A 5,508-nucleotide genomic window follows, 5' to 3' on the forward strand; every position below is an offset into this window, starting at 1 on the left:
TCAACGCTTTCCACATCAAGTATGGAGAAGCCTTTCCATGCAGGCTGGATACAATGTGATCCTTCATGCCCTCCAATAGAATCCTTCGACACTTTGTTGTCTTCTTTTGCCAAGCCTCAATGTGAGCAACATCAGTAGGCTTTGGGACCTCAGCCTCTATGAACTCCTTCAACCCATTGTCATCTAACACCGCCTCCATCCTGTCTTTCCATGCAATATAATTCGAGCTACCTTCAAGGGCATACTCCAATCGCAATCCGTTGAAAGACATTTCAACTTTGACACCAAGAAAACACTGCTGCAAATTCGAATTCCACCAACTCAAAACTCAACCTCTTATGATCTAAAATTCGTGAGAACAAAGTATTTCTCGTACAGAGATTGACTGTATGGGCTTTTACCGGATATCTCACCTTCCAAAAGAAGGATGAATCCAGAGGCTACTTGGCCCGATTACAAACTCTGCCTGAAGAAATAAAATGTAATAACTTTCTGAATAATAGATCTGATGATCAACTCTGCTCTAATACCATGTAGAAATTTTGAATAATATAACACTTATTCACAGAGATTATCCCGATTATACACTATTTGCGGAATGCATGCATAATACATAACCTCCTCTACGTTGATCATCAATTTTGCAGAATTAAAAACAATGAAACATCAATCGCATGCGCACATTAACACAGTATGTACTGGGGAAAGCATACAGCTGAAAACCCCCAACTATCTGTATATTATAATGATAGAGAACATGTAACAATACATAGTACAATACTCCTCACAAGTGCTCAGTACTATCTCCACCTGCTACACACAAACTAGCTCAGATCTGAATCAAGTCACAGGTTCAAATCTCCTTCGCTGTCTGCCTGCCTCTACTGCGCAATCCAAAGTGAGAATAGGAATGATCCAAGCTCATTTTCCTTGGCTTGTACTACAAAATCCTCATTGGCAATCTCCATCAATGCATGTGCAAATCTCATGCACAGCTATAGTCACAATTGATAGCAGTCTCACTCTTTCACCCACCTCTAACACTTGTCTCCACTGAACTGTCCATGCACTGAGTTAACTGATGTATTCTTTAGTTGCTTTATGAGTTAATAATTAGTGAATTAATTAATAATTAATTCACATCACCCATCACTAGTGTATTTGCAGTTAGACTATATACAACTAGTTCAACCAAGTCAAACTGAACACAACTCCATCAACTCCTCAATCAACTCCACCAAACTCAATCACTTGAGTTCTAACTAAAGTCCATCATGCAATAGCTCAGCTAACCCATAAGAAAAGTGTATTTCCTTCTGGTAGTTGCATGTGCCACATCCGTAGCTCGAACTGAAGTGGTCCAAGAGGATAAGATAATGTTTATAGTCCAAATATTATTAAGAGCTAATAATATTCGATTGTTCTATTTTTAGACTGACAGTCTAATAATAGACTCCGCCCATATGTCTAAAAATAGAAGTCCATCTATTTTTACCAACATGACCAATCATCCACAAATAGCATCCTGCAACTCATAGACCATGATCCATATGTCTAAAAATAGACTTTGCGCCAACAATAGCCTGTGGGCCCACATAGTGAAGGCAACTTCTTCTCACTAAGCTCCATCATCTTGTTGCATTTTCAACAGCATTCTAATTGTATAGTTATGCATTAGACACCACTACTACAGATTGCGCTTCCACATACCTTCGGGTATATTTTGGGAGTCCCCACTAGGTTGCTATCCCGCCTTAGGTAACTAATTCATCCACCTTTCACATTGTGATACACCGAATAAATCATTCGGTGAGATTTCCTGCCCATATGTAAATCCTTGGTTCACCAAGGTGGTATATTGCAATTCGTAGTGACTTGGTAAACCATTTTGCCTAGTTACCCATTTTTTATTTATTTTTTGTTGTTAATTTCTAAAATTTACTAAACCATTGTGGAAGAACAACCCCAACAACCTTGCCATTTGCATAGGATGCAAATGTTTCCTCCTTTACCCCTTGAGGCAACACCTGGACATCGTTAAAAGAACAAAAATTCGCAAACTACCAGATCCAATACTTCATAAGTTACCCCATCTAGACCTACATCCGAAATTGACCAACCATAATCATCTCTTCCTATGAGTACTGAACGCGAGATTACTTCTCAATTCGCTGGTGAGTTTGACATAGTCGAAACAGAAGCACCTAAAACTTTATTACCTGAGGCTATTCAACTTAATTTTCTTAACTCAGACACATTACAACCTGAAGTAATACAAATCGAGGAACCTCAGTTAACTACACCTTCTACTTCATGCCCTTCCTCTTCTCTTCCTCTGTCTTTGACTCAACCACGGTCTGTATATCTTGGAACCAATGGTGAACAACTTCCACCTGGTCCTTTTAGTATTAAGGAGGTTCCTCAACAAGAGTCTCCACCTTCTTCTCCTGTTCATTTAAGAGGGCTTCATTTCTATCAAGCCCCTCCTCCCCATACTTCAGTACAACCTCTTTTGTCTGGTTCTCTTTTCAACTCACCCTTGAGTTTCCCTCGGTAATCCTCTTTGGGAAATTTAACCATGACTGAGTTCACTATGGTTTCTCATCCCGCATCTGCCACCATGGCCGAGACAACCAATGTTGCAACTACTTCCATGTTTGCAACATCACAAGAAACACATTTGTATGGTGACCCATCCGTTCCACTTGGTCACCAATCCTTATCTGGTACCTTTTCTGGTGTAGCATTAATTCCATGGACTTCTCCCATGTCCTCCTCTTCTGGAATTCCATCTGGTATTTCTTTGATGAGCGCCACACAATCTGCTCTTACTCCTCCATCTCGACCTTTAGTGGAGCAACAATATGGTATGTATGTTAGTGGATATGGACATTTAAAAAAACCCTCTCCACCTTGCACTGGGTAACCTCCTCCAAGAGGGCAGTTGCCTCCATATTCCCCTTACCTTTCAATAGGGGGGCAACCTGTTGCTAGAATGCATCCTTCTACTGATCAAACACCGTAAGCTGGTGCTTTACCGTATCTGAGTCCTCCATTTCCTGGAATGGATTCCAATTCTTGGAATCCTACATTTCCCATACAACATGCCTATGTTGTGAATCAAATTCAAACTTCTCAACCTATTCCACTTGTATCTCAGATTCCTCCTTGCTAACCTATTTCTCAATATGTTCAAGCTTTATCTCAAGTAAGTCAACCTGTGCAAGATGCACCTCTAACTAAACCCATTCCACTGATATCTAAGACCTCTCAAGTCCCACTTACCTAACCTCTTCAAGGTGAATTACAACCTCCACCTCTTGGTCAGACCTTTCCTCGAACGAAAGTGAATTAACCTGTACATGGTATGGCATAGGTGTAAACTGGCCAACCTTACGTAGTTATGATGCAAAATCCCACATGGCAACTAAATAAAGGTATTCCTCAAATGCCTTACCAAGGTCAGAAAATTCAAACCCAACCATTTCAACCTTCTTAAGGTTATCTTAGAGTTGGGAAACAAGGTTATGTTTATCCAGACTACCAAAATCCTCCTTATTGAGGAGCGTAGATACCTGTTGCTCAAGACATTCCATATTACCCAGGATACCCTCCACCAGACTTTAATAGGTAGATGTCATTTGTAGAAACCCTTGAATTGTTAGATCCTACCCAACTTACAAATGATCCCATTTGTTACTCTCCTTGGTGGTCAGTCATTCCTATGAAATTGTCGAGTGATATCCCGAAGTTCAATGGAAATACTTGAGAAGCCCTTTCTATGCATGTTATGGCATATCATTTATGGTGTTCTTCGAACTATTTAAATGATGATTCGATCCATTAACAACTTTTCGATTGGAAACTTACTCGTACGATAGAAAAGTGGTACATTGACTTTCCACAAGCTTCGTTCAATTATTTCAGTTCCTTAGCAACCACATTCTTAACCGATTTTCATTTGCCCATTGATTATGAGACTGGAAATGAATGTTTGAACAATTTCAAACAATCTGATTCCATTCACATTTATGATCATATTCATGAGTGGCATTGTCGTCATCATTTGGTCAAGTGATCCAGATCTTTTAACTTCAAGGATGCATTCAAAATTGCATATAAAAGAACATATTAACCAAGTAACTTAACACATGAAAAAGAAGCGGAAATCATAAAACAACCATGAGATCAAAGGCACACAAACGATTTGATGATGAAATTCACCCAATGTGAGCTACGTCTTCGGGCCCTGCTCAAAGTGGGGAGGCCTTCTTTGATTAAGTGGTGTAAAAGGAACCAGTTACAAGAAACTTTACAAAAATGACCCTTATAACTCCAATTCAAATGATATCTTGAAAATGAAGACCTCTGCTAGAGAAATGGACTGCACGGTTGGATTCCTTGCGTGAAAGCGTGAAAAATCGACCATAAACTTGTCAAATTATGACACTGAAACCTCTGGCCCTTTAAAGGAATCATTTAAGCATCTTAGAGATTCCCTCGCTCATGGTTCCACAGTCTCTGGCCGCTCAAGGTTACGTGCTCAGACCCCGCCCGCTCCTCTGCCGCAGGTCAAATGAGTAATTGAATGGTTTTTATATAAAGAAGAGGGAAAAGCCACCAACATGGGGTCCTTGGCTCGTTGTTGGTGGTGGCGCGTAGCTCAGAGGCGGTTCTGGGTTCGAATCTTCGTCGCGTCTATATACAGTTAATTGTTGGTTATATGCGACAACATTTGTTTTAACATATGGTATAATGCGATTTCGACTGTTAATTGAATGTGGTTCCACCGAGGTTGGGCGGGTCTACTGGGGGCGGCTCGTCCACCCTTTTTAAATATATTTTTATACATGCATCGTTGGTTAATGACCATTAGGGGGCAGCAGGGGTGGTAGTCCGCCCCCCCAACAATATTTTTATTTTTATTTTATTTATTTATTTATTTTATTATTATTATTATTATTATTATTATTATTTTAGCCAGAAAATAAGGGATATTAGAAAAAATAAGTAGGTGACAAATTCGCTTGTTATGACCACTGGATTTTTGCACTAGGACTCTACCAAATTTTTGCCTCCTTAGTGACTGCCACTTTTCCAAGTTTGTCCAGAACTTTGACCAGCTATAACTTGAGCATACGAATTCATATTTGAGTGTTGTTCGCACCATTGGAATTAGGGCGACGGGCACTATGATCTGGTCCTAGTTTCGCTTCCATATGAAGAATTTTATTTTTGAGCTATTTTAAAGGCCACTTCTATTTCTAGATCATCCTATATCATTCCTCCCCACTAATGAGCTTTTGTACCGCCAAAAGATTTAACAGTCAATTGGAAAGTAAGGTAATTGCTCCCTAACTTTGTCCTTTTCAATCCATCAAGCCTTACTTGGATGAATTGCTTTGAAGCCAATATGAAGATACTCCATGTCTCTCTGTCGTGAAGTCTTAGTCTTCCTGTCAAGAATGATTTCCTCTGGTAGCTTGTCCAAGTATTCTGGTGCAAAAT

Source organism: Pinus tabuliformis, chromosome 7, assembly GCF_031772625.1.
Source record: "Pinus tabuliformis cultivar Carrire ecotype Pingquan chromosome 7, CPIR1, whole genome shotgun sequence".
Classification (NCBI taxonomy): domain Eukaryota; kingdom Viridiplantae; phylum Streptophyta; class Pinopsida; order Pinales; family Pinaceae; genus Pinus; species Pinus tabuliformis.